This window comes from Myotis yumanensis, unplaced genomic scaffold, assembly GCF_028538775.1.
Source record: "Myotis yumanensis isolate MYYU_CA2020_CCGP unplaced genomic scaffold, mMyoYum1.0.hap1 SCAF_3, whole genome shotgun sequence".
Taxonomy (NCBI): Eukaryota; Metazoa; Chordata; class Mammalia; order Chiroptera; family Vespertilionidae; genus Myotis; species Myotis yumanensis.
Window position 1 is genome coordinate 42358992 of NW_027223754.1, and position 22185 is coordinate 42381176.

The following is a 22185-nucleotide window of genomic DNA, read 5'->3' on the forward strand; positions in this document are numbered from 1 at the left end:
CAAAATAAGTAAACTAACCCATCATTTCACTGTCCAAAGATAACCACTAGCTAGTGGAACCCTGTTATCAAAACCATTTTCCCTCCCGGTTTTAGTGTAAAGGCATTGTACCATTGTCTTCAAGCATGCATGGTTGCTGATGAGCATAACCTAAAGGGAGAGAAATTTTTTTCCTGGCCAACATAAAAAAGAATGTTAAAATTAAAACAAATTAAAAATAATAATGAAAAGATAAATTAAGAAAAAATAACAATAGTATCCTTAGATGAAATGGGCTTTCTCGTCAGTAGACCTGTTTAAGCAAGTAACTGGTATGCTATCAAGCAGTAAATAGCTGAGCTGTTGAGCCAAAAAAGCTCCCAACCCAGAGCTTCTAGGAAGATGTTGTTTCTGTACAGATGTGTGTGCGTGTGTGTGTGTGTGTGTGTGTGTGTGTATCCCTTATTTTGATAAAGTTTTTTTTCCTCATAAGATTTAAAACTATGTACAGGGAAGGAAGATATGACTGCCTGCAGCTATGAGAAGGATATTACTGCTTAAGCTCAGTTGCTTTTAGGGTTTTAGGTCTGTGGGTTATAAATGGCTGCTGAGGGCAGCAATGAATGTGTATTAAGGGTCATATCTCGGCCTGTGTAACTTTAATTTAAAGATGAGTCTGTGTGACAGGGCTGGAGCCAATTTCCAAATGAAAGATGTTCAGAGATTGAGAATGTGAATATGAAAGCAGTTGTTCTGGCTTTAACCTCCATGAGGTCACACACACTAGCTCTGCCTAATTTTCCCCAAGTTGTGCTTAGAGCCAATCATCATTTTACCTCGAAAATAAATAGCTGAAACAATTTGGAGTATGCAGGAAATCCAATGCAACTCTAAAGAACCTAGTTAATTTTTAAAAATTTTATTTTATTTTTTCCATTGCCATCTATCCCCTCTATGCCCTCGTCAACCTCCACCCACTCTAACTAAATATTTTTGACACAACAAAATCACATATATCTGACATTAGAGAGGTTGTTATATACTCAATGATAAGGCTGGGATCTGTTTCCACATTAAAACACACACACAAAAAAAAACACACAGGTGAAACAGAACAATAAAATTTACAAGCAGTCTTACCGGCAAAAAAGTGAAGTAATATATGAAGGGTCAATTTCATCTTAGATAATTAAAATGAAATTATGAATTAGGATTGTGGATGGATATCAAATCTTGAGTGCCATTGTACCTGAGTATGAAACTTCATTTTTCAAATAGGGATTATTATTTGGCCACAAATGGCATTTTCAAGCACAGATTCCAACATGGGCTTGGTAAATATAGACCAGTCCTCAAATAGCACATTTGACAAAGCACCAGTCTAACAACATCTCTCCTCCTACACAGTAATTTTTGAGAGTAGTAATTAGATTTACATAATTCTGAATACAGACATCAGATAAATAAAACACAAAAGAATTAACAGGAGACTGGAATTAGTACATAAGTGAATGGAAAAATATACATTTTTGCTTACAAATTTTACCAATAATAGCTATGCCAGAAAAAGAAAGAAATGAAAAATGAACATCTGTTATTCCATGAAACATTATTAATATTCATATAGAAATAGTTGCTCCTGAATCATTCAGTATGGCATCTTAATGTAGTTTAATTATATCCATCTTCAGGATTTGCACAAGCTCTCTGAAAGCAATCTGTGATTAAAGCTCCCAACAGATTCAGGAATCTGTAGTCATCCCAATAGTGGCAAGCATCCTTAAATATACTATGAAATAAGCCCCCAAGGCTACACAACCCTGCAGAAATAACGAAATTATTTCTTTCCTAGAAATACTTGTTTGAATGAATCTAAAAATTTCAATCATAGACGATTATTGGATGAACAATGTTTAGCAGTCCAAGTATTAGTCTTTTTCTAACTCATGATAAACATGAGTTAGTTCAGTGAGGGCAGTTGTAAAAGTACGCTGTATTTAGGCTTAGACTCAAGTCCAAATGCTATTTCTCTCACTTGCAAGCTGTGTGACCTTGAGTTTACATTGTTTCACTTCTCCCATCATTTTTTTCCCAATATAGAGTTAAAATATTAATACCTATCAAATGGCAGTTAATTAGAATAAGATTTAAACGAGAGGAAATAGTCCCTTGATTAAGAGCAGATATCCACATAAGAGTTAATTTCTTTAGAGCACACATCCATCAAATTTGTTATTTTTCTTTAAAACCTTCTCTCTGCTGAGTTAGTATTCAGGTTGTTCCAATAATATAGGGTAAGAAAAGGTGAAGAAAAGAAGAAAAAGGGAAATAAAAATACTGAGAAAAGAAAGAGAGGAAAGGAAAGAAAAACTAAGAGTTGCCTGAGCTGGCTAGCAATTTCAAAATATGCCAGGCCAATCTTGCTATTTTACAAAGTAAAAAACTTAAATTATAATATATTTATTCCAATTCCAACCAATTATCCCCTCCTTCTGTTCTCTCTATATGCCTACCAGTTGTAAGAAAAGATACAATAGGGTTCCTTCATTGACCAACAATTTGAGAAACTATGGAGTTCAGATAAGCTAGGGGAGGGGCATATGGAAGCATGCTACCAGTCTTACAGTTAGCAGCCCACTTTAAATCCCTTATCTGCAGTAGCCTGTCACCAGAGCAATCATTTACACATGGCCCTCTGACAACTTATCAATCACAAGACAGCTGCAAATTAAATATTTTGGCTGAAAACACCCCCTCCTTATGTCAGGACACATTAATTTGAAATAAACATTTTGCTGAGATGTGAAATGAAGCAGATCCATTAAAGGCTACTAATCATATGTTTTGATTTATTACTTTCTGATGTAGAATTTGCTGTTGTGCCTTCACTTTGGTAGTTGACCAAGGTGATGAATTCTCCCTGGGACGGAAAGGGAACTGGAAATTATAGAGGGCTGCTATGTGCCCAGGACTGTGTTAGACACTTTACTTTTTCTATTTCCCTATAATAATCTATTAGGTAGGCATTTATTCTCAATTTTGGAATTGAAAAATGTGGGACCTGTCATAGCTGAACAGTGACAATAAGAATGAAAGCCATATTCAGATTATTTTCTCCCATCTCTTGAGGGCATTCATTGCACAAGGGACAAGACCTTCCCATGTGTTTGGAATAGGTTTTCTTATTTCACTGTTCCTGTGTAGTTTCCATGCAGAGTAATGATCTCTGCACAGAGGCACTTTGAAAAGTGATCCCAAAATGCATTTCAACAATTTCAGAACTCCTTGACAGTGCTTGAAGGGTAATCTCTGCGCAGGTAAATGGAGGTAAACATTGCGAGATACCAGAGCCAATAGGACTTCCTCAGTATTCCCTTCTGGCCTGGGAGATGACTTTCATTTCAGATGATCCATGAAGGTCCCGGGGAGCACACTGGAGATGTGTGTGTTGTATTTATAAGACAGTCCATTATCTGGTTTCAAATACCAAGTCGGAAGGGAGTCATGCAATAGTGTCTTGGAAAGCTTTTGTTATGAAAACTCAAAATACCAATCTATCAAACAAAGATGACTTGATTGCATTTTGAATAGTAAATCATACACAGCCTACTATGCCTGCATATAAATTACAACCTTAGTAATGAAACTAAATGCTCTAGCATTCTTGTACTTTCGCCTAATGTTCACAGTCCATTGTTTCTTAGTTGCCAGTTCTTTTCTTAAGGATAATTTTTTTATTTACAGTTTTATTTTATTTAATTCAAAGATTTATTCATGTTCTTAAATCTAATATGGTGGGATCGTATGAAGCCCCCTTTGTGAGGGGTGTGTCAAATACCTCAGAGCTATGACATTGCAATGTTCAGTGCTGAAGAGGTGATTTCTGTCCATAGCATCCATCACAAGTTTTCTTCGCTGTAATTCAAAACATGATCAACTAAAGGACACCTAGGGCTTTTCTCAAAATGAGCCAATTTTCCCTTTTTGTATTCCCTGTGAATGTTCAGCCTAATAGCTGGTTTATAAAATAGCTGAATTATCAACACTGATAGAAAATCAAAATTGGATGTTGCATATTATAATAAAAATAAGGTGCCGATGGCCAGCATCATTTGAAGTTAGTATCATATTTCTCAACAAGTATCTATTGACAGAAAAAACAAACAAACTTCAGAGTGCTGAATAGCAAAAAATAATCGAGGAAGCAGTGTTCCTCTTTCTAGGAGGATGGGCCCAAAATTGGACTCTGTTTTCTTCTTCATATTTATGCTTAGTTCTATATGCCAACCAACCACACAAACAATTACCAAAAAGAAAAACAAATCCACAAACCAATTGGTATTCCTGATGAAGAAGCAACCAAGTGAACCACTTTTTTTGGGAGACCCTTTTACTAACTATAAGCCAAGAAATTGTGCCTGTCCTTTTACTTATTTATTTTTTTGGGGGGAGGGGGAAAATTCCTTTATTGATAAGTAGGTTACAGTGAAATAAATAGAGTGATGTTTAGTTGGGGAATAAAAACTCCAATCAGAATCTTAGTCTCTCTCCACCTCCACCTCTAATTCTTGGCTTCTGCCTTCCCTTTGGGTGATGAGGCCTTGATAGGCACGCCAGGTCTTCATGGGCCCTTGGGGACTTCTGTCTTCTAGGTATAGGTATCATCTTGGACCTACTGTCCTTAGGGGCAGCAGCAGCCTTGGCTTTGACTCTTCCCTGGTTCCCTGAGCAGCGTCCTCTTTAGGGACCTTGTCAAGAGTCTTCTTTTTGGTTGGTGAAGCCATACCATTCTGGCCCTTGGTAACCATGGGTTTTTTAATTTTGAGTCCAGCTTTGTGCCTCCTGTAGGACTTGGCATCTGCCGGGCTGTTCTCTCTACCTTTAACCCAAGGGATCCGCTGACACCAGGAGGGGCCTTTGTGGCCGTGCCTGACTGTCGGGGCCCTTCCTGGCCTTGTGCAGTCTCGCCTCTCTGTCTTTGGTCTGGCCACTTTTCCTGGGGGCCTCCTCCATGGCCTCATCAGGTCTCTGGGGGGCTGACATGGTGGGTATCTTTCTGGAATGGATTGTTTTGTATTCTTGGGAACTAATTTGAAGCTGCCAGTGTCCCCCTTGGCCTTGGAGTTGGTGGGCCTGACAAGGAGGAAGCATTGCAGACCAGCGTCCAGGGCCCGCTTCCTCAGGCCATTGAGCCAATGGCATCTACCATAGGGAATTTCCGCAGGACATAAACCTTGATGGCCACCACCGAGGGGTCCAGGTGCTGCTCTCCTGCCTGCAGCGCCTGCAGCACCATGTGCAGCACTAGTGGGTGGTGGCGTGGGCTCCGATGGCACTGTGGCTCTAGTCTGGCTTTTCAATCCCAGACTACCTGGATGTGGAGGTCATGGAGGTCAGGGAGGCGGAGGAGATCAGGTGTCGCTGGAGGCCACGTTCCTGGGACCCATTGTACAGGTAGATGCAGATGCAGACATGAGGCTGCCAGTGGCCTGGCCCCAGGACTCCAGTAGCCCCTGATTTGGTTGGGAGGCTCTGAGCTACTGTGTGGGGAGGGAGGGCTAGGATGGGGCACTATAGCCCTGCCTTGGGCACTTACACCCCAGCTTAGTCACTCACTCTTGTGTGACCTTAGATGAGTCATTGGACTTCTCTGCATCTCAGCTGCCTGGCGAAATGATGGGGGTTGAGACGCTTGGTCCCTCCTGCACCCTCTGCTCACCAAGGCTAGAGATGCTCTTTGTGTGTGTGTGTGTGTGTGTGTGTGTGTGTGTGTGAGAGAGAGAGAGAGAGAGAGAGAGAGAGAGAGAGACAGAGAGAGACAGAGAGAGAAACAGCGTTACTCCCAATTATGCTGGCTTCTAAGCAGAGTGAGAAATACTGCACATGATCAACATGTTTTGTTCTGGAGATCGGACAAGCGTAGGGGTAATCACCTTCTTGGAAAGTACAACCTAAGTTGGGAGGACAGAGGGGTGGGAGAGAACTCTCCCATGCCTGTGGCAAAGTGAAGGAGCCTCCAACCCCAAACTAACCTGAGCCCATCCCTTCTGGGGAAGAAGGGGTGCACGAACTCCCCCTACTCCACAGGCCCTCACTTCTCTCTGCTTTCAGCCCTCATAGGAGCCGTTCTGCATAAAGTACAAGTGAAAAGAAGGTAACAACTGAAGGTAACATATTCCAGGTTATTAGGTACTGGGGCTCAGTGGAGGGAGGCTGTGCCCCTGCTTCCCCTCAGTTGACACCCATCATCAGGAGGGAGCTGTGGGAGACAGGGATACACAGAGGAGCAGGCCTCATTCCATTCCAAAATGGAAAGGATGAAATAGCTTTATTAGGGAGAAGGTAACCATCTTGCCCCCCACCCCCAATTCCTGCCACTTACATACTATGTCAGGGGTCCTCAAACTACGGCCTGCGGGCCACATGCAGCCCGCCGAAAACATTTGTTTTTTTTTACTTCAAAATAAGATATGTGCAGTGTGCATAGGAATTTGTTCATAGTTTTTTTTAAAACTATAGTCCGGCCCTCCAACGGTCTGAGGGACAGTGAACTGGCCCCCTGTTTAAAAAGTTTGAGGACCCTTGGTCTATTCCTGAGGGGATCCGTGGGTCTGGCATCTTCTCAGGGGCCCCACACCTGCCAGTGGAAGATATGGAGGGACCAGTGGGCTGGGACAGGACTGGGGCCTCCTTCCAGGCAGGCTATCCTGGCCTGGTTCTGGGGGTGGAGGCCGTGAAGGGCAGCCTGGGCCATGCCAAGTTAAGGTGGGTGCAGGGCACTCAGCAGGGCTGGCAGTGAGAAGAGGGTCTGTCATCATTAGAATCTGGACTAAACTCATCCCACCTCTATGCTATCAGCTAGAGGAAGCCACATAAACCACAAATAACAAAATTCATTAAAATAGAAAAACAAATTTTATTTACACATAAAAACACAGCATTCAGACGAATTCCTACAGCATAGCTTAGTACCACCAGGCAGAAGTTTAAAAGGGTTTGGTTGACAAAACTGGAGCTGGAGAGTCAATAGATATATTAGACAAATGATATGAATGAGTAAATCATGGTTTGACTATCTCATGCATTGTCTTAGTCAATTTTTAGGGATAAATTGTATTGCCAATCATCATGGCTCACTGGCTTTTGCTTCTTCATTTATTACCCATGCCCCTAAAAAGACAGAGGGGTCTTAATCTTTGCCATCCCCTCCCTCCCCAGCCCCCAAACTTTTACTCCTCTAGTCCCAAAGCTACCAACCAGCATGACTGCCCTCTCCTGGGATAATATTTCGATCCATCCAGCCCATCGTGTGAACTGCCTCTTGGATTGACACGCAAACTACAAGATCATTTTAGAAATGGAAAGTGTTTCAAATTTTTCAGAGATTGGCTCATATGTGAGTTGGAAATATATAATCATTTCTGCCCTTCATTGCCTACAAATCTAAAATACCAAAGTGAGTTCAACTGTGAGCATGTTTAGAGACATTCTGCATATTGTAATCATTCTTCAAATTCACCCTGTCTAGATGTGTTACAAACATAAGTTGCCCAAATTCAAAGTAATTGACTTCCAGCCAACTGTGACCAAATCACAAAAAAAGAACACACCATGTGTTGCAGCGTGGAATCCCACCCCAAACCCAGAAGTTTCCACCCCAAGGAAACTTTTAATAGCCTGTTTTGAAACCACACACATATTCTACTGTGGATAGAGATAATATATTCACTGGAGGTGGAGGGTGTAAATTTGTCTCATGGCACAGATTATTTTTTAACAGAATTATTTTGTCTATTTGTTATACTGAAAGTACTCACAAAATGAACATTTTACCATCATATTTGTAAAAAAAATATATAAATAAATGTTCTTCTGGCTGCTTCAGAATGTATTTGGTATTTGCTCAATGTTTCTCTGACGGGAAGGAAAAAAGGGGGAGCCTGGAGGGAAGGGAGCAGTAAGCATGCTTACATTAAATTGTGCTTTTATCTCTCGTAAATATTAAATACCCAAATCCACATTTTACTATATCTGATTATCACATGCGTTGGACTCTGCAATGGGAAATGGCATAAAAAGTAACTATACACAATAGATGCCAAATAAAATGTATCTATAACATATGGCTGCGAATCCCATTTCTCAACACCAGTGTTATACAGAGTTATCTTCTAAGCCTGTTTCCGCAATAAAAAAAAAAATTAAGCTCCAGAGCTATAATTTTACATACGGACAACGATTAGAGAACTGGAACAAACATATGGCATTTTAACTTTTCTTGACTGTAAGCGTGCTTGCTTTATCAAGGAGCCTTTTCTATTTTATTATTTAGTTGCACAGATCATGAGCTTCTTGATGGAAGGGGCTGTCTTGCACATTCAGTGTCTTAGGAATGGAAGTTATTAGATGTACTAAATTAAAACAATAACAGCAGCAATAAAAAAATGACTATCAATCCTTCTCAGACGTGCCTAGCCAACACAAAATGGAACATTAAGCCTGAATAGGTTCAGTTGCCTTGCCTTCGATAGAAAACTACCATAACTCAAGATGTTTTTAGATGGCTTTGGCCTCTACGCAGTATGGACTAAGCACCATTTCAGCACTATTTACACAGGTAATAAGCTGTAATTATTAAAGGAAAATATGTGCATTGCTGTGGGCTAAACCACAATCTTGAGTTTCACATCAATAAAAATGTTTTTTCACTTGTGACAGTTATTTTCCTGGCTCGAAAGATCATCATTTACTTGAATAATCTGGCAAAGAGGAAGTTTTTCAAGCTGTGTTTGTAAAGAAAATGAGACCCCAAATTGGAGGAGATGTTTATGGTAATGAGAAAGTGTGATGATGTGTTGTGTGTAACTGCAGGCAAACGCCTTCCTCCTGGTATGAAAATTTAATGATGGGTTACTTTTCCAATGGGTAAGTAGTAACTTAGGTGAGTAAAGTTGTACACTCCAAAAATGAAATTGTTTTCGGTTTTAAAATATAACCCTGATACTATATACCTGCAATTTTGTCGGCCGCTGTCATTAACTCAGCATCTTAAATGAACAGCTCATTCTCTGAATTACTCTCTGGCCCTTACAATTTGGTCGGGAGTTAGACAACATGACACAGATGTGGGCTACGTTTCTCAGTTCCTTGGAAGTTCTGGGAAATTATTCTGGGTCAATGAGGGAAAACAGAAATAAAATGCAGTAGTTGTCATCTTTCCCAAGGTCTGTCTGAGTTTAAGAAATTATATTTTAATTATTTGAGATATAATTCTACTTATTTTCCATTTTAACCCCATCACGGAAGAGATACAGTGTTAGATGGGTGGACATAATTCCTACATAATTCTATTCCGTCTCACTCCTAGAGAATGGAAGATCCCAACTGCATGGTGCCTCAAATATTATTGACTAGGGGCCCAGTGCACAATTTTGTGCACCTTGAAAGGAACTGTGGGCCACGAGGCTGCATTAGGCATGGGGGGGGGGGGGGTCTTGGCCCATCCTCTGTGCCCCTGCCTGGCCCCTCCCACTGTGGCCCCTGGTCCCCTATCTGCCAGAAGGTCCCTCTCCCACCACCGCCACTCTCATGCATTGATGGCGCAGGCCCCAATCACTCCCACTGGGGCCAGCACCATCAGCAGGTGCAAGCGGCGGCTCTGCCCCGATCGTCCCTCAAAAGCAGGGGGAGGTGGAGAAGACCGCAGGGTGATCAGGGCTGTCAGCCGCCACTTGCACCCACTGATGGCACTGAGTGATTGGGACCAGCACTGGGCACTGGCAGTGGGTGCTAGTGGGGCCAGCACCAGGAACAGGTGCGAGTGCCGGGCGGGACCGTGGTGCATGGGAGCAAAGAATTTTCAGTAACCACCAGAGGCTCGCCCTGATGACAGCGATCAGCTCCCCGCCTTGGTCTGGCACCCCTGTTCAACTGCTCCACCATACCGCCGCAGCCAAGGCCCACCATGTTCCGCACACACTCTCTAGTGGTCAGCGCATGTCAAAGCGACCGGTTGTATGGTTGTTCCGGTTGTTCTGCCGTTCGGTCTATTTGCATATTAGCCTTTTATTATATAGGAGGCTCGGCACATGTTAATTAAATTAGTGAATCAATATCTTGCTTATTGTCTATGTATTAGCTAACACAGATACTACATGCTGTTGGTATGAAACTCACTACCTAAATGCATGATTAGAAACGTAAGTTTGTGCTAATAATGTAAACTTGAGTAAAGCCACAAAATACAATACAAACTTTGTCCTTCCATATTCCTATGCCAGATATTTAAGAATTAACCATCCTTTCACAATCAGTCATCCTATTTCTATCTTTTTTTTAGGACAAAAAAGAACAAGAATGAGGTAATGAGAGAAATAAACTATCCACATATAAATCCTTTTGTCTTAAATAAAATAATCAATTTCTGGTCTACTTAGTGCCAAAATGATTGGTTTGACCTGCGTTATCACTTTCCATGGGCTTGTTTTAGAATCATGGCAGAGAGAATAATAGTTAAATGATACTTATCTATTAAAAATAGAAGACTGTCAGATGAAGAGAGCCAGCCCCTGCCAAATAGATCACTTCTGTGGGCTGTGTACTGAATACTCATTTTATGTATTGATCACATTTTTCACCCACATGTTTTTGCTGCAAGCAAAATAAGCAAATAAAAATAATGCTGTGCAAATATGTTTGTGTTGTGTGTTTACACGCACACATACACCCACACTCACATATGTATTAAATGTACAGGGTGGGCAAAAGTAGATTTACAGTTGTTCACATAGAAAATGATATAATAATTAATAAATAGTAATACAAGAATAAACTGTTTCGCATATTCACAACTGTAAACCTACTTCTGCCCTAACCTGTATATTACACACACACACACACACACACACACACACACACACACACGTGTGTACACACAGCATTTTTCTACTATGGCTGTCCTGGCCAGCAGCTCATAAGTATATCTAGTACCACTTGCTTGGATGTGTCTTCTGCCAGCACCCAACTGTCTGTCATACACTGCCATGGAGTGCAGTGTAATTAGCTGTACATTTCATGTCTTGGAGCTGCGCTAGCAAGTGGTAACGGGTTAAGGCTGTCAGTTCAGGTGTCAAGGGTGTGAAAGGATGTTAAGTGCAGGGATGACAACACAATGGGAATACTTCAAATCCAGGAGTCATTCAAAGTTTTGTCTTCTATCAGCAACAGGCTACCTTTGGGAGAGAATCCATTTCTAGCATCAACTGGCATAACCGTCACTGCCGTGTGCACACTGAGAACTTAGTTCGTAGGCTTGAGTTTTGGAGAAGCCTCTAAAATCAGACACACAAGTCTCCTAGGCCTGATTCCACTTACATCTCTGATTGCAGGTGAAGACTTCATTTCTAAAGCATTGGATGGTCTCTAATAGTAATGACCACATTTTATTTAAATACTTAATACAGTTCAAAAATGAGACATTTCTATTGCCCCTCCACACAGTATCTCCAGCTACGTAAAATGTAATTTAAAACACACCAGCTTTTGATGAGTCCATGTAGAAATCAGTGAAAAGAAATATTAGGGGAAAATCAAAATACAAAAGAGATATGAGGAGAAAAGATAATTACCATGGTTCCTCAAAATTCTATGTAATAGAAAATATAGAACTTTTAACTCTAGGAAAAAATAGTTTAGTTGTTGGGATAATTAATGTATGTGTGAAATCAGTGTTTAACCTGTTACACCCAAACCTACTTTCTCCAAAATTACAAATGCTTAATTATTTCTACATACATAAATATTAATGTGCTTATAGAAAATGGCTTAGCTCTCAATGCGACCTTTCAGATTTCTCAGTATACAAAGATCATTTCAATTAGAGAGGTAGGCAGAGTAATGCGGCATAGAAATGCCTGCTTCTATTAAAAACAAACACTAGCCTTCAAATCTATACACTCACATTTCAGTTGTTTTCAGATCCTCTGTGGTTAGTAATTCTTATATTGCAAAGTGTTTATAAACTGAAGATAATAGAGTATTGGTGATTTATTATGCTAAATGACTTAGGGATTATTTAGGCTTTGCTATCATTATAAAGGTTTTTGCCCCTACAAAAAAGTAAGGGTTTTACTTTTTTTGTTTGTTTATTTTTTGATTAATCTTCATCTGAGGATATCTTTCCATTGATTTTTAGACAGAGTGGGAGAGATGGGGAGAGAGGGAGAGAGAGAAACATTGATGTGTGAGAGACATATCGATTGGTTGCCTCCCATACGCACCCTGACCAGGGCTGGGGATCGAGACTGCAACAGAGGTACGTACCCTTGTCTGGAATTGACACAGGGACTCTTCAGTCCGTGGGCTGACACTCTATCCACTGAGCCAAACCAGATTCTTTCTTATGCCAGCATTAGTCCAGTACAACTACTAGAAGTTAAACATATGATGTGAGAATATTTTCCTAGGACCAAAGATTGTTTCACAACAATACAATGACATACCCAAATAAACCCAAATCCATTAGTATGAATGGCTATCAGTCCTATTTCCACAATGCTTTGGCTAGCAGTTTCTTGGAAGAAATCGACAACAATAAGTGAATTATGAATGCATTAAACCTATGATGAAATAATTCCAGCTAGCATTCATGGTCTTACAATGTCTTAATGCACCTGCAATAGAAAAGAGACTGCTTTAACCCTGGCCGAGTGCTCAGTTGGTTAGAAAGTTGCAGGTTTGAATCCTGGTCAGGGCACATACCTACCAGGTTGCTGGTTTGATCCCAGGTCAGGGCATGTATGGGAGGTAACCAATTGATGATTTTCTCTCACATTGATGTCTCTCTCTCTGTTTCTCCTCTTCCCCCTTCTTCTCTCTCTAAAAATCAATACAAACATATTTTTTTAAATTTAAAAAAGAAAGACTGCTTTAGAGAGTTGTCTCCATCAGTAAAAATGCTGCCAAAGCATATTTAATTAAAACATCAAAATGTGGCAGAGAAACTAATTTGACAAATAAATGTGAATATCATGCATTGTCATTCAGCCTTTCTAATGAGATTAGAGTCTTTCTTTAATTGACATTTCCAACTGAGGCACAGATAAGACAGATTTAAGGGGAGCAGTTATATACAGCTGGACTCTAGCTGGATGAGCAAGTGTTTGACATTTAAATATCACAAACGATATATTATATGCTTCCCTCAGTAATGCACTGTCAATGTTAAAAAGGATAAGCAGACACTTTAAATATACAAGGCACAGATAATAGCACAAGTGGTGCAAATAAACCTTATGACTGCACTGTTGCATCAAACAAATCTTCATGAAATCACTCCCATTCAATGCTTGCAGGGCCTTATATAAAAAAGAAAAAAGCCTCACATAGAATTCCTAAAGGTAATTTAACTTCTTGTTTATAAAAAGGAATGGGGGGATATAAAGTTCCTTCTGAAAGTGTGTCAAGGATTTTTTTAAAATAACGCTAATAAGGTGCTTTTCTGGAATTATTTTCATTTGGCACTAACAAAAGACAAGGGAAAAATCCATTAACTAATGCAAGGTTGCATCATGATCAAGACAAAAGAAATAAACCTATCACTTATTTTAAAATATCAATACAAGAGCCTCTTTCATTACTGGACTTTAATGAGGTTTCCACCATGAATTCACCTAAAGCACATCAGCCTAATGAACAAAATTTGCTATTATGAAGTCTCTTTTGTATCTGGTCTAAAATCCAGGTATTGTGGCTACAGGATCTATACACCATCCACTGCCTTCAGTTCTCTAAGAGTCACTGGTGGCCTCCGGAGTCAGGTCATTCTCCTCCATTTGCCCGGTTTACAGCTGGAGTTCCTCTGATAATACAGCAGGTACCAAGGAATCATTGTGTTCCTAGAACTCTTTAAACATAATTACACAGGAACAAAAGATAGAGGAACAACAGAGAAGAGGAATAAAGGACTCAGCTTCAGGAGGCAAAGTTTTACTGAGCATGGTGGATATAAAAAGAAAATAAATGATATGAAGTCATATGCTTTAAAAAAGTTGTGAGGATTGGACAATTAGTTAATTTGATAAGAAAAACAAATAAATGATGAAATGGATTGTGTGGTAATTAGTAAGTACAATTGAGGTAAATCAAAATATGAATCTAAGCAACTCTATATTATTGTCAATTCTTCATATAGCTCTTGAGTGGCCAATCTTGCACTTATTTGGTTTTAAGTGTTAGCTTGAAAGCTATAAAATGTGTTATGAATAGGAGTATTATCAAACATCATGGACCAAAGCCCTTAAAATATTTCTCTACATTAAAGAACTCAGTATAAACACTAAATAAACGTTTTGATCAAGTATATTCACTTAAATTTGAAATGAGATTTATGAGTCTAGTATGACTCAAGTTCTCAAGGAACAAAAAGAGATGTAATCAAATATTTACAACACAGTGTCATAAGACATATAAGAGAATTGAGTGCAAAGTGATATGGGCAAAGAGTTGCTAATAAGATCCTAAAAATAAATCTCTTTTAACAAGAAATATAGCACAGGGAATGAAAATGACATGTAACCTTCTCCTTCACTTTAATTTTTCTTGAACTAAAGAGTGTGATATATATGTATATAATACATGCACACACACATATACACACACCTAAATTAAAATTAGAATGTTGAGAAGCACTCATGGCCATTGTAGAAAGAGCAGCCAATCACATTCTGCTTAGTAGAAAGGCTTTCAATTCAGCTAGATGCCACATCCAATGGCAAAAGTGGGGAGACATAAAGTCAACCAAAATGTAATCAACAGAATTCTGACTCATTAACTTTCCCTTTTAATGGTATTTGTCTTGCATTTTGTTTCATCTTTACTGATGGAGAACGTATATCCTATCAAGATACAAATCAACCCAACCTGCCTTAATACAGGGAAATGACTCTCAAAAGACAACAATGAAGATGTTCTTATACTTTGCTCCATCTAATGTAATCTAAGACCCAATTCAGGTGGCAAGCAACTTTTTTTGTTGATCTGAAAATTTCTCCAACCACCTATAGAGATGACCTCAGAGATCAAATTTGTGCTCTACCTCAGAGATCTGCTACATGCATCATGATGTAGTATTTGAAAAAGCGTAAATATAAAGACAACTTTTCTCTACTGACAGTGATCTTGAACTTCCTCCTATTTCTAGTTCACTTGGAGACATTTTCTAATCAAGAAAACCTGCTGATTACCACACCCAACCCAAGACAAGTGGGCTGAAAGAACCAAGATAACTTTTTGAGGAACAAATCACAGCCATCTAAATTACTCCTCTGACAGAATAATGAATCTCACAGATGAAAGGAAGCAGAAGGTGTCATTTATCTTGACTTCACAAGACTAGTCACCTTTTCTTGGTCTTTTCTGAAGAACACAATCATACATAATTTAGGAAATTATGACTTAGACCTCTAAAACCTTGAGGTAGACACCCACAACCGGGGAATGGGGACTTTAAAATCAATAGTTCTTTATGTCTCTAGGGCAGTGATGACGAACCTATGACACGCCTGTCAGAGGTGACACGCGAACTCATTTTTTTGGTTGATTTTCCTTTGTTAAATGGCATTTAAATATATAAAATAAATATCAAAAATATAAGCCTTTGTTTTACTATGGTTGCAAATATCAAAAAATTTCTATATGTGACACGGCACCAGAGTTAAGTTAGGGTTTTTCAAAATGCTGACAGGCCAAGCTCAAAAGGTTCGCCATCACTGCTCTAGGGGGTAGAATGGGAATCATAAAGCAATTTATCAGGGAAATTTATTGAGCCTTAGACTATCTACAATTGCTATGAAGAATTCATATTGTAAATAATTCAACTTCATTTAATTCAGTAAGTATAAATTTGCTTAATGGAACTGTAATGGAGCTGAATATTGCACTGGGTGCATCAGTTATAGTGTTTGTGCTGTGAGAGTTTTTTTCTGGTCAAGCAGCTCTGCCTCCATAGAGTCTGCTCTGGATTGAATTATAAACCTCATCCAGGTTTATAATTTTAATTTCTAACTCCCCCCCAGTAGCTTAGAGATAGAATCTTTAAAGAGGTAATTTAATTAAAATGAGGAGGGTTCTAATCCAGTATGACTGGTATCTTTCTAGGAAATTTGGATACAAACACATACACAGAGGGAAGATGATGTGAAGATGCAGGGAGAAAAACTCTCTTGAGAATGGGAGAGGAGACAAAAATCAAAGTGATATCACCCAATTTTTTGAAAACAGAGCTAAAATACAAGTCTGTAGTGTGTGGGAGGGAGGAAAGGGGATGCAGCTAGGCCAAAAAGAAGTGAGCACTGCTGAACCACAAAAAGGCTCAGAAATTGGAGGTGCCATGTGCTTCTAAACTCTTCTCCATCCCAAGGAAGGAACGTTTATTTCTGCTGAGACTAAATCAGATTATGTGAACTCAGTAACAATGAGTCCATTTGAGGGCCATGTAGGAGAGGCCTAACGGAGGCAATAAATGAAAGCCTGTTCTTCCCCACTCAACTCCCACAATGCGAGCAGCCTGGCTCACACACTCCAGTTGGAATTAAGAGGGTTTTTCTCTGAGAAAAATAACCACCTGTATATATAGTAATAAATAAAAAAGAGAAATTGACACTTTAAGGTCACCCAGCAAAAAAAAAATGCTGACCCATTAATGATCACTTTTTAAGTTTTTATTGACTCACTATTAAGTATAAGAAAATATTTAAACATTTGAAAAATTCTTCCCACATAAAAGAGAGTGGTAAAACAAACTGAATTTTCTTTTTAAAAAAAGCACTTTAAAAAAAGAAAGTTTTAAAACAACCAATTAAGAAATTCTCAGAGATGAGAAAACATTGTGGTCATGAAACAAGAATTGAATGCTATTAAAAGGAATAATACAATATTATATATTAAAATTTTCATATTAGAATTGTAAAATATTAATAGGAGGATTGGAAGATATCAGATCCATTGGAAAAAAAATCTTCCAGGAACTGGAACAAAAAGTTTACAAAACAAAAACCGAGAACCAAGATGGCGGCATAGGTTAACGCCGGAGCTTGCTGCCTCAAACAACCACTTCAAAAATATAACTAAAAGACGGAACGGACATCATCCAGAACCACAGGAAGGCTGGCTGAGTGGAAGTTCTACAACTAGGAGGAAAGAGGAAACCATACGAGACTCAGAGGAGGCGCAGTGCTGAAGTGAAATACTAAGGTGCGGAGTGCATGTGGAGTGGGCAGGCGGTGGAGGGCGCGGTTGTTGTTTTCAATCGGGAGGGAGTTTCAGACTCTGAGCTCCAGATCGGGGCGAGTCTCTAGGGACCCAGACTCAAACGGGAGAAGCTGGAAGGCAGCTTTCTCTCCGAGGTTTGCAGCGGTTGCAGAGTCGCTGGGGAAGGATCTGAGAGCAACCATAACTGCTTGCTCTGCCCGCCCTGTAGATCCCCTGGGACCCGCCCCGCCCAAGCCCTGCACAGAGGCATTTGCCGGATAGCCTCAGGCAAAGGCTAGATTAGCATCGCCCTAGAGTTTCAGCACAGAAGCTCTCCCACTGCAGACACAGCTGACTCTCATAGCCAGTTAGCCTGGAGGTCAATTCACCCCCAGTATTGCCGATAACAATTAAGACTTAACTACAACAAGACTGCGCACAAAGACCACAAGGGGGTGCACCAAGAAAGCATAAAAAATGCGGAGACAAAAAAACATGACAGAAATGGAGGATATAGAGCTAAAAAATGCACTTTTAAGGGCTTTCAATAATTTGCTAGAAACTGCCAATAAACTTGATGAGAGCCTCAAGAAAACTAATGAGACCCTCGATGTTGTGATAAAGAACCAACTAGAAATTAAGCATACACTGACTGAAATAAAGAATATTATACAGACACCCAACAGCAGACCAGAGGAGCGCAAGAATCAAGTCAAAGATTTGAAATGCGAAGAAGCAAAAAACACCCAACCGGAAAAGCAAAATGAAAAAAGAATCTGAAAATACGAAGATAGTGTAAGGAGCCTCTGGGACAGCTTCAAGCGTACAAACATCAGAATTATAGGGGTGCCAGAAGATGAGAGACAGCAAGATATTGAAAACCTATTTGAAGAAATAATGACAGAAATCTTCCCCCACCTGGTGAAAGAAATGGACTTACAGGTCCAAGGAGCGCAGAGAACCCCAAACAAAAGGAATCCAAAGAGGACCACACCAAGACACATCATAATTAAAATGCCAAGAGCAAAAGACAGAGAGAATCTTAAAAGCAGCAAGAGAAAGAGACTCAATTACCTACAAGGGAATACCCATACGACTCTCAGCTGATTTCTCAACAGAAACTTTGCAGGCCAGAAGGGAATGGCAAGAAATATTCAAAGTGATGAATACCAAGAACCTACAACCACGATTACTTTATCCAGCAAAGCTATCATTCAGAATTGAAGGTCAGATAAAGAGCTTCACAGATAAGGAAAAGCTAAAGGAGTTCATCACCACCAAACCAGTATTATACGAAATGCTGAAAGGTATCCTTTAAGAAGAGGAAGAAGAAGAAAAAGGTAAAGATACAAATTATGAACAACAAACATGCATCTATCAACAAGTGAATCTAAGAATCAAGTGAGTAAATAATATGATGTACAGAATGAACTGGTGATTATAATAGAATCAGGGACATAGAAAGGGAATGGACTGACTATTCTTGGGGGGGAAAGGGGTGTAGGAGATGTGGGAAGAGACTGGACAAAAATCGAGCACCTATGGATAAGGACAGTGGGTGGGGAGTGAGGGCGGAGGGTGGGGCAGGAATGGAGAGGAGGGGAGTTATGGGGGGAAAAAAGAGGAACAAATGTAATAATCTGACAATAAAAATTTAATTAAAAAAAACAAACAACCAAAACCACAAAAGAAAATATAAGTAAACCAGAGGATTCATCTAGAAAGCCCTAGGAGAGTCCACATTGACAAGTAGGAGTTCTTGAAGAAGATAGGAAGAATATCAAGAACAAGTGTTCAAAGAATAAATAGAAAATATCCCTGAAATAACATAATTTTCTAGATTAAAATGTCCACAGAGTGTCTACAAAGCAAAAGATGAACAAAACTAACATCAAAACATTAGAAATAAAATTATGTTGTTTAAGCCACTAGTCTGTGGTACTTGGTCATAATACACTTGAGAACTGCATTATGGTAATGGTCCTGTTGAGAACTTGGATCCAGGACATACTTGCAGTTAGGCCTAGATCCAGTTGAAGGAAAATGGCACTGTCAATTATCTTGGGAAGAGAACAAATCCTGGCACAGGAAATTAGCAGCCCTTGAAATAATAAGGGAGAAGAGCCTTCCTTCTGATTTGAGTTCTAAAGGATTTTGGAGGGAGTGGATGATGGCATTCAAGCCTGGACTCTAAGCTCTGAAAACATCTGGAGCACTTCTAGTAATGGGTTGAGCTAGCTCACCTCAGCCCATGTGGAAGCAAGAAGGGAACTGACCCAGTAGAGATTATATTAAAATTAGATTGGAACAGAGAGGGGTGGTCCCTTTTACTCATAGTTATAAGCTACTCTCTGCTGGTACTTTCATTCTCCCTAAGTGTCCAGTAAACTCAAGTTCACAGCCTATTCCTGTTGCACTGGAGCTCTGATGCCAGTTATTAGAAGGGCATGTTCAAGGAACAACCAGAGTTGACCTCCAAGGAGACAGAAAGCACTTACAAAATCCTTGGCTGCACAAACACAATATTTTTCACTTCTGTTCCCTGCTCATTATTTATTTGGCACAATGGGCCCCCTCTACTATCACCTGTTCTCTATTCCTCTTTATATTAAAGCCTCTGAAAAGAGTGTCTCTATTCAATAGCTCTGCTTTTCATCGGCCATTGTCATTTGAATCTACTTAAATAGCCATTGTCCCTATTACACTACCAAAAATGACTGCCAAGGTCAACAAGGACCTCCTCTTACTCAACCTCTAACAGTATTAAACACAGCTGGCCACTCAGATCTTCTTAAAGCATTCTCCTAGTTTTTCTGTTTCATCTCTGGCCTTGCTTCGTTTGAGTTTTCTTTGCTGATTCATCCTCCAGCTTTCAGAACTCAAAATGCTAAAGTGTCTGAGGCTCAGTTCATTCTATATTGACTTCACTTTCTATATTTACTACTTATCAGGGGTGGGGAACCTTTTATCTGCTGAGGGCATTTGAATATTTATAGCATCATTTGTGGGCCATACAAAATTATCAACTTAAAAATTAGCCTTCTATATTTGGTCAAATAATTAACTTGGCAGGGCCAGACCAAATGATTTCTCAGGCCTTATATGGACCATGGGCCAGACGTTCCCCACCCCTGCCTTAGGTGACCTCATGTAATCCCATGGTTTTGAAATTGATCTATAAAGTGATGGGTCTCAAATTTAAATCTCTGGCCTCAATCTGCCTCTTCAACTCCACACCAGGGTATCCTATGCTACTTAAGCCTCCGTTTTTTGCTCCTCCTCCCAACCCCATTTCTCTCACATTCTTCCCTTCCTCAAGGAACAGCAGCACAATTAGCTAAGGAAATCTAACTGCTATGATGACAATTCCCTATTACTTTTACCTTAAGACATAATGTCTTAATTATGTTCCTCTCTTATCAGAGAACTTTTAATATTTTTAAATACTATCCCTTTCAGAGAAAAACAAGGATATAAATATAAAAAATTTAAGTGCTGAAGAGAAGAAAAAAGGTTATCTATCCAAGCATAAGAAAGTTGAACAATTAAATCACGCATATACTCTGCTTACCAACTCTTCAGAAACGGAATGAGAAGATACAGGTTTAAAGCATTACTGGGGAGACGGACAGAGGCCTGAGGGAGGGCTTCTTCCATGAGGGTCCAGATGGATCCTGGCTAGAAATGGGCCACTGAGGAAGGTAGAGCCACATTGTCCCTCCAAGCGTTTACAAGACTTGCGTGGGCAACAATCTGTTCTGGAAGATCTTAAGACAACATGACCTCCCTGGAGGGAGGAGGAAGGATTCAATAACCTCCCGAGGGCCCATGAAACTCTCAGATTTACAGCGCACCCTTACATAACCTACACACTGGAGACACGGTGCAGTGCTCATGTAACATTAAACCAGGCACCATCTGGGATCCTTCTTGGCTTCGGCAAACTCAGTGGCACACAGGGTTTACACCTAAGGAGGTGTACTCATATATGTGTGCCTTCAGCAAATTTTATTTTATTATTTTATTTTCATACACAGTGCCCTTCAAGTTTCCTCGTCAGTCTACCCAAATAACAGGTTTTAGCACATCAGGTGATATTTTGCCTCCTGAAGCATTTAAATTAATTTTCTATTACCAATGCAAATGTGTACTTTCCAATTTACACACTGCACAATAAAACCTAATTTAAAGCAATTAATGTTCATTAATGGCCCCATCTGCATGTTTATCGCTTTATCCTTAAATACTTGAAACATGGTATCCATATTTTATAGCACATTTCTTATCAGCAAGAATCCTTATCCTCAAGGGTAAATGTAAGACTAATGTGCTAGGATCTCATATCTTTATAAGAAAACTACATTGCTTTTTTATTTTTTATTTTTTTTTGCAAAAGATAGATGAACAAGACGAATGTACATAATCCTTAATGTACCTCATACAAGAAAAGAGGGTCTGGACTCGTGTGCCCAGCTCCCTCTGTTGTCTTCCTTTGCCCTCAGAATGTGTGTGCCCGCCAGCTCTGCAGCCCTCCCACAGGTTTTTGTCAGGAACGAGAGGAAATGAGATGGAATGCAGCAGCAGCAGCAGCAGCTCTGTGAGGACTTCCTACCTTGCCCCTGACTTTGCACAATACCTTGTGTGTAGGTGGCAAGTCACACGATGTCACAAAGCATTCTAAGCACATATGTTAGCATTAGCCAGGCACTGCGTTGCCACTTATTAGCTGCATTAGTTGTGTGCACTTGAGGACATTGTTTGACCTTTTTGAGCATTATTTCTCCCATCCTGCCTGATTAGGTTTTTCTTGGGACTTAATAAGGTAACATGATAGAAGATAAAAGCATGTCGTGAAGAGGGTAGGTTCCATCTAACCAGACTGCCTGGGTTCAAATCCTGGCTTCACCTTTTACCAGCTGAGTGTGAGTGGGTATGAGACCTCTCTGTGATCTCGGTTTT

General features: G+C 39.8%; 1 protein-coding gene and 1 pseudogene across 1 annotated transcript in view; both read right to left on the reverse strand.

Moving 5' to 3' along the window:
- The window catches only part of HS6ST3 (heparan sulfate 6-O-sulfotransferase 3), a 713743-nt gene that overhangs the window by 121998 nt on the left and 569560 nt on the right, over nucleotides 1-22185 (reverse strand). The gene's annotated exons all lie outside the window — the stretch shown is intronic.
- On the reverse strand, nucleotides 4541-5426 carry LOC139004953 (histone H1.8 pseudogene; annotated as a pseudogene).